Raw genomic sequence first — 8701 nt, forward strand, 5'->3', positions numbered from 1 at the left:
ACCTCTGCTATAATCATGGAAGCACACTTTGAGATGAAGTTTCCACCACTCTTGGTGTCAGAGAGCCTATGATGAGATGGGCCTCACCTATCCATGTTGCAGGAGTAAAAATGTAAATTTCTAGTGTTTTAAAACACGGAAATGCGAGGGATCATTTGTTACTGCAACAGAACCTCACTAATTCTGACTGATATAATATATTTCAGACTGAGAAAATAGCCAGTGCAGAAAGACCTCTGAAAGATCATTGTGCATTCCTGAAACAGTGAATTCAGTGGGGCTTAAGTTCAAAGTATGTGGGTGAAAAAAGGGAGAAAAATGATGAGGTTAGAGAGGATAAGGTATGAACAGTCTTCGATTGCTGAGTTAAAGGTTTTCTACTTTCCTCTTGAGGCAAGAAAAATAGTTCTGGGAAAAAAATAACATAGATCGGGGTATGAATACATGTCTACCTTTGTTCATGTACTGAGAAGAATCCTTTTTTAAAAGGTCCTTAGAGAAAGAATTTAAATGATCAATTATCCTGTTGAGGCAATTATTAGCTATGTTGATGAAGTCACACTGACAACTTTTTATTTTTTATTATCCAAAGCAGGATGTTGTCAAAGCCTTGAATCTATTGTCTGTCATTGCCACCATATCTTGTTTGGAAAATGTTAATATCGACTAAAAAGTAAAACTGAAGATTTTTTTTTTTCACGTTTGTTTGAGAGATGGAGTAACATGCTGATTGTCTGTGGCAGTGGGGAAATGAAACTGTCACATCAATTACAAAAGCTGCTAAGTTGCCAGCAGGAGACGCATTGATTCTCGGTGAGTTCAGATCTGTAATTTCAGATACCTTTGTCATCTTACTGAATGGAAAACTTTGAAAAGAAAATCACTTCTTCCATTCACAACAATGTTTGTCATTGGTGTCTTTGAAAGGAACTGATAAGATGGAAATTTATTTTTGAAATGCCCTCAATTGTTGTTAACTTTTATTTCTAATTTGATTTTCATTTTCCTTTTCTTTGAGATATCAGTTTATCAGGTCACTAGATTTTTGGCAGGAATCAGTATGGCCACAGTAGTTTGCAAGTTTATTCCAATATGTAGCTAAATAAGAGTAATTTGGAACCGTGCATGGTAATATCTCAACAACAACAAAAAAGCGTTTATTTCTATTAACTGTTTAAATTTTAGGCATATTTTGTTTCTTCCCTTCTGCTGCCTCTACTAAGGCTATCTAATTTCCTCATGAAGTAGAAATCGGGATATTTAGAAATCTTGGAAAGTCTTTGCTCTCTAAGGACCAGATCAAATTGTTCCAGTTAGGCCAAGGGGATTCTGGAAAGTACCAGGAGGGGTGGCTGGTGGGGAGGACAGAAGGAAGAAACAGATACTTAACTGCAGAGGGCAACTGACAGCTCTTGCTTATCATGTATCTAGATGTGTCCTGCCTGTACATTTTTACCTCCCCAGCAACTCCCCCTTCTGCCACTAATAACCAGGTTTCAAGGGTTGGGATGACAATCTGAAGTGTTAAGGTGTTACAGACTTGTTGTTTAGGGACCGTGTCAGAAAATGCCTGTGTGCTTATCTTTCCTCTTTCCTTTTCCTGAACACAAAAAAAACTATTTGTGAGCCTTCCTTGAGGTGAGGTTGTGGCCACGTGACTGGATTCTGACTAATGGGCTGTAGGCAGAAATAATGTATTCATTTTGAAACCTGCTGTGAAAATACACTCTGTGCATGGCCACACTGTTTTCCTCTGTGCTTGTCATCAGTTCAGTTGAGTTCAGTTCAGTTGCTCAGTCGTGTCCAACTCTTTGCAACCCCATGAATCACAGCACACCAGGCCTCCCTGTCCATCACCAACTCCCGGAGTTCACTCAGACTCATGTCCATTGAGTCGGTGATGCCATCCAGCCATCTCATCCTCTTGTCGTCCCCTTTTCCTCCTGCCCCCAATCCCTCCCAGCATCAGAGTTTTTTGCAATGAGTCAGCTCTTTGCATGAGGTGGCCAAAGTACTGGAGTTTCAGCCTTAGCATCATTCCTTCCAAGGGGCCATATTTTTGAGATGCCAGTATTATGAAATGGAAGAAGCCTAGATTCCTGACACATTTTTGAAGGCGAACTAACTAACTTTCAGCCAACAGCGATGTGAAGAAGAAACAAATTTTTATCATGCTGAGCCACTGATACTTGGTGGTTGTTTTTCACAGTAGTTGGCATTTCTTGTTCTAATATAGAATGATTTGGGGAATTAGAGAAAGTAACCTAATATGATCAAAGTTTAGGATAATCTGAAAGAAGCAAAGGAAAGCCCTGTAACTTGTATACCACATGGACCTTCTGGATTCAAAAATGACACAAAAAATATCAATACTTACACCTCATGGAGCTTACATAAACTCTAACCCCAGCATGCATTGAACCAATATTTAAGGTTGCTTTCCAGAAGATTTCAATCACATCACTTTTCATCTTAGCTTGGGAACAATGACAAACCTGACCATGTTTATTATATAGAGCAGTATAAAAATCCAACAAGTAAAAGAAAATGATATAACAAGTAAAGAATAAGTTATAACAAGCAAAAATTGTTATAACTCTGTAAAAAGAATGAGTTAAGGCGTGACTTTTCCTGATTTGTACTAAAGAAATATTTTGTAGAACTGATTTACTCAAGCAGTGAAATGAAGAAATCAGGTCTATTTTCAATTTCATTACAACCAAGTAGTGATTTTGCATCACTAAATGTAGATTCATTGAGATGAAAATGTTTTGTAGTGGTTCTGCTTTTCTGTTTCAAGAGAGATTTTCATGCATTCCCAACATGTCATGTATTTTCTCACCTAGAAAATCAATGTTTTAGCCTTTTGTGTATAACTTAGGTGCTTAAGAGCTCGACAGTTGATTTGAGTAGCATGATAGTTTCACACATTGATAATTTCAAGCCAGTGGTATTGGTTTATGTGTGCAGCCTTTTGATGAAGAGAGAAACAGCTTCCTCATAATGCTGTATTGGGCTTCACTTGTGTCTCAGATGGTAAAGAATCTGCCTGCAATGCAGGAGATCTAGGTTCTATCCCTGGGTTGGAAGAGCCTCTGGAAAAGGGAATGGCAACCCACTCCAGTATTCGTGCCTGGAGAATTCCATGGACAGAGGAGCCTGGTGGGCTATATAGTACTTGGTGTCACAAAGGGTCAGACACGACTGAGCAACTAATTCTTTGATGAAGAGAGAAACAGCTTTCTCATAATGCTATATTGGCTTGATAAGAATCCCATTAAGCTACTAAACATCACTTTTCTGATGTTTTTGCTTTTGTAAACTGTAATTAGAGTTTTAAAAATATCTTCCTTAAAAGCCAAGTTTTAGAACAGAGGCAAATGGTTAGTGATTCATTATTGAAAACTGTAGTGCTTTTGGCATTTTATTTCAAAAACTATTTCACATCTAGGCCACATGAAGGACATATTTTAAAAGCCATTAGCTACTTTCTTTAACTTTAAAAAAATCTTAAGTAGGCCTATTGGCTTATTGAGTCACTCTCTCAGATTGAAAATGGAGTTTTTACAATTAAGCTACCATACAAAGAAAGCTTATCCATTGTGCTTCATGCATCTCTCAGGCTTATGCACTTATAAGAAGAATTGTGTAATACAAAAAGCCCCAGTCTCGGAAACGAAAACCTGGGTATTCTTGCTTCCTGCTAATTTTGTGTGACCTTGGAAAGGTCTTTCAAAATATTAATTCACATTCAGATGGTGCTTGAAAAGCCTCAAAGCATCTTTTAACCTACCTCATCCTGTATGTGTACTAGTTAAAAATCACAATTTTAGTTTAATGAAAATTCATCTGAACCATCTGGTTTTAGAGGAGAGTTAGGTACAATCCTGGTTTATGTACAATGTGTTATCATGAAATTCTGTGATGGATATTGCTCCTAAGTTACAGTATCTGTCTGTGAACAGGATAATAATAGCCATAAAAATAATATATCACCTCTTTGTTAAGTTGGAAAATTCTTTCATTAAATTTTACTACATTTAATTGTTATTGTAAATAGGATAACAATGGCTAATTTCATATTTTCAGTTATTTTTATTATTTATGAATAACTTATTAAGCCAAGCTATGAAAGTCAAGCTTGTCACACAGAAATTGATGGTCATAAAGTCAACTCCTGAAAAGATTTGATTATCAGAGACATAAAATATGATTACAACCTTCCTTCCTAAAGTTAAATTAAAAAAATAAATCTAGAGAAATCCAGCTCAAAAGACTCAGATTTGATTGCTTGATGGTTTCTAGAATGTAAGTTACACAAGAATAGAGACTTTTGTGTCTCTTTAAATTTTTTACTGCTGTATCAGCAATCAATGCAAAAAAATAGAGGAAAACAATAGAATGGGGAAGACTAGTGATCTCTTCAATAAAATTAGAGATACCAAGGGAACATTTCCGGTAAAGATGGGCTCAATAAAGGACAGAAATGGTATGGACCTAAGAGAAGCAGAAGATGTTAAGAAGAGGTGGCAAGAATACACAGAAGAACTGTACAAAAAAAAAAGATCTTCACAACCCTGATAATCATGATGGTGTGATCACTCACCTAGAGCCAGACATCCTGGAATGTGAAGTCAAGTGGGCCTTAGGAAGCATCACTATGAACAAAGCTAGTGGAGGTGATGGTTTTCCAGTTGAACTATTTCAAATCCTAAAAGATGATGCTGTGAAAGTGCTGCACTCAATATCCCAGCAAATTTGGAATGCTCCACAGTGGCCACAGGACTGGAAAAAGTCAGTTTTCATTCCAATCCCAAAAAAAAGGCAATGCCAAAGAATGCTCAAACTACCACACAATTACACTCATCTCACATGCTGGTAAAGTAATGGTCAAAATTCTCCAAGCCAGCTTCAGCAATATGTGAACCATGAACTTCCAGATGTTCAAGCTGGATTTAGAAAAGGCAGAGGAACCAGAGATCTAATTACCAACACCTGTTGGATCATCAAAAATTCAAGAGAGTTTCAGAAAAACATCTACTTCTGCTTTATTGACTATGCCAAAGCCTTTGACTGTGTGGATCACAATAAACTATTGAAAATTCTGAAAGAGATGGGAATATCAGACCACCTGGCCTGCCTCTTGAGAAACCTGTATGTAGGTCAGGAAGCAACAGGTAGAACTGGACATGGAACAACAGACTGGTTCCAAATAGGAAAAGGAGTCTGTCAAGGTGTATATTGTCACCCTGCTTATTTAACTTCTATACAGAGTACATCATGAGAAACGCTGGGCTGGAGGAAGCACAAGCTGGAATCAAGATTGCTGGGAGAAATATCAATAACCTCAGATATGCAGATAACACCACCCTGATGGCAGAAAGTGAAGAGGAACTAAAGAATCTCTTGATGAAAGTGAAAGAGGAGAGTGAAAAAGTTGGCTTAAAGCTCAACATTCAGAAAACTAAGATCAAGTCTACAAACAATAAATGCTGGAGAGGGTGTGGAGAAAAGGGAACACTCTTGCACTGTTGATGGGGATGTGAATAGATACAGCCATTATGGAAGATGGTATGGAGACTCCTTTAAAAACTAGAAGTAAAACCACCATATGACCCAGCAATCCCACTCCTAGGCATATACCCTGAGGAAACCAAAATTGAAAAAGACCCATGTATCCCATTGTTCATCACAGCACTATTTACAATAACTAGAACATGGAAACAACTTAGATTTCCATCGACAAATAAAGGGATAAAGAAGTTGTGATACATATACACAATGAAATATTCAGTTCAGTTCAGTTCAGTCGCTCAGTCATGTCCGACTCTTTGCGACCCCATGAATTGCAGCATGCCAGGCCTCCCTGTCCATCACCAACTTCCAGAGTTCACTCAAACTCACATCCATCATCGGTGATGTGATCCAGCCATCTCATCCTCTGTCACCCCCTTTTCCTTCTGCCCCCAATCCCTCCCAGCATCAGAGTCTTTTCCAATGAGTCAATTCTTCGCATGAGGTGGCCCAAGTACTGGAGTTTCAGCTTTAGCATCATTCCTTCCAAAGAACACCCAGGACTGATCTCCTTTAGAATGGACTTGTTGGATCTCCTTGCAGTCCAAGGGACTCTCAAGAGTCTTCTCCAACACCACAGTTCAAAAGCATCAATTCTTTGGCACTCAGCTTTCTTTATAGTCCAACTCTCACATCCATACATGACAACTGGAAAAACCAAAGCCTTGACTAGACAGACCTTTGTTGGCAAAGTAGCATCTCTGCTTTTGAATATGCTGTGTAGGTTGGTCATAACTTTCCTTCCAAGGAGTAAGCGTCTTTTAATTTCATGGCTGCAGTCACCATCTGCAGTGATTTTGGAGCCCCAAAAATAAAGTCTGACACTGTTTCCCCATCAATTTCCCATGAAGTGATGGGACCAGATGCCATGATCTTAGTTTTCTGAATGTTGAACTTAAAGCAACTTTTTCACTCTTCTCTTTCACTTTCATCAAGAGGCTTTTTAGTTACTCTTCACTTTCCGCCATAGGGGTGGTGTCATCTGCATATCTGAAGTTATTGATATTTCTCCCAGCAATCTTGATTCCAGCTTGTGCTTCTTCTGGCCCAGTGTTTCTCATGATGTACTCTGCATAGAAGTTAAATAAGCAGGGTGACAATATACAGCCTTGACGTACTCCTTTTCCAATTTGGAACCAGTCTGCTGTTTCATGTCCAGTTCTAACTGTTGCTTCCTGATCTGCATATAGGTTTCTCAAGAGGCAGGTCAGGTGGTCTGGTATTCCCATCTCTTTCAGAATTTCCCACAGTTTATTGTGATCCACACAGTCAAAGGCTTTGGCATAGTCAATAAAGCAGAAATAGATGTTTTTCTGGAACTCTCTTGCTTTTTCCATGATCCAGTGGATGTTGGCAATTTGATCTTTGGTTCCTCTGCATTTTCAAAAACCATTACTCAGCCATAAAAGGAACACATTTGACTCAGTCCTAATGAGGTGGACGAACCTAGGTGCCTCTTATACAGAGTGAAGTAAGTCAGAAAGAGAAAGGTAAATATCGTTTTCTAACACATATATATGGAATCTAGAAAAATGGTACTGAAGAGTTTATTTACAGAGCAGCAATGGAGAAACAGACATACAAAATAGACTTATGCACATGGGGAGAGGGGAGGAGAGGGTGAGATATATGCAAAGGGTAACATGGAAACTTACATTACCATATGTAAAATAGATAGCCAATGGGAATTTACTGTGTGGCTCAGGAAACTCAAACAGGGGCTCTGCATCTACCTAGAGGGGTGGGATGGGGCAGGAGATGGGAGGGAGGTTCAAAAGGGAGGGGATATATGTATACCTAAGGCTGATTCATGTTGAGGTTTGACAAAAATAGCAAAATTCTATAAAGCAATTATCCTTAAATTAAAAAGTAAATAAGTTTAAAAAAAAAAACAAATGACCATGTATCCATGTCTTTCCCCCAATATTTTGCTTTTAAATGCCTGTCAATAAAGACATTAATAGATGAAGGAACTTCACATATGCAGATGACACCACCCTTATGGCAGAAAGCAAAGAGGAACTAAAAAGCCTCTTGATGAAAGTGAAAGAGGCTGTTTTGAAACTCAACATTCAGAAAACTAGGATCATGGCATCTGGTCCCATCACTCCATGGCAAACAGTTAAGGAGACGATGGAAACAGTGACAGACTTTGTTTTCTTGGGCTCCAAAATCACTGCAGATGGTGGATGCTGCCATGAAATGAAAAGATGCTTGCTCCTTGGAAGAAAAGCTATGACCAACATAGTCAACATATTAAAAAGCAGAGACATTACTTTGCCAACAAAGGTCGGTCTAGTCAAAGCTATGATTTTTCCAGTAGTCACGTATGGATGTGAGAGTTGGACCATAAAGAAAGCTGAGTGCTGAAGAATTGACGCTTTTGGACTGTGGTGTTAGAGAAGACTCTTGAGAGTCCCTTGGGCTGCAAGGAGATCCAACCAGTCCATCCTAAAGGAGAGCAGTCCTGAATATTCATTGGAAGGACTGATGCTGAAGCTGAAACTCCAAAACTTTGGCCACCTGATGCGAAGAGCTAACTCACTGGAAAAGACCCTGATGCTGGAAAAGATTGAAGGCAGGAGGAGAAGGGGAAGGCAGAGGATGAGATGGTTGGATGGGATCACCGACTCAATGGACATGGGTATGAACAAGTTCCGGGAGCTGGTGATGGACAGGGAAGCCTGGTGTGCTGCAGTCCGTGGCATTGTAAAGAGTCAGACATGACTGAGCAACTGAACTGAATTGAGTTTCTCTTGCCATCACTTTAACAATAAAAGGGACACTTGCAAATCTGAAATTCTTTCTACCCCACTGAAAGGATGGGTGGGTATTTTTATCAGTTGTTATTGGTTTGTCATTGGAAAATATACAAAATATGAAAACCTGGAATATTTTGTTTGTCACTGTCATGTTACTTCTTTCTTATGATTGGAAGATAAATTCCTTTGAGTTTCTATGTCTTCCTTTTCCATTGCTCTCTCCTTAGTGATGCTCCTAATCTATAGCATGATACAACTAATGAAAGAACAATAGATGGGATGCTTAGGAAGAATCTGAACTTAGAGATTAAAGGCATGGGCTGTGGAACTTGGGTTTGAATATTGTGTTTGCCTTATAAGAATTG

This window comes from Bos javanicus, chromosome 4 (genome assembly GCF_032452875.1).
Source record: "Bos javanicus breed banteng chromosome 4, ARS-OSU_banteng_1.0, whole genome shotgun sequence".
In the NCBI taxonomy this organism is placed as follows: domain Eukaryota; kingdom Metazoa; phylum Chordata; class Mammalia; order Artiodactyla; family Bovidae; genus Bos; species Bos javanicus.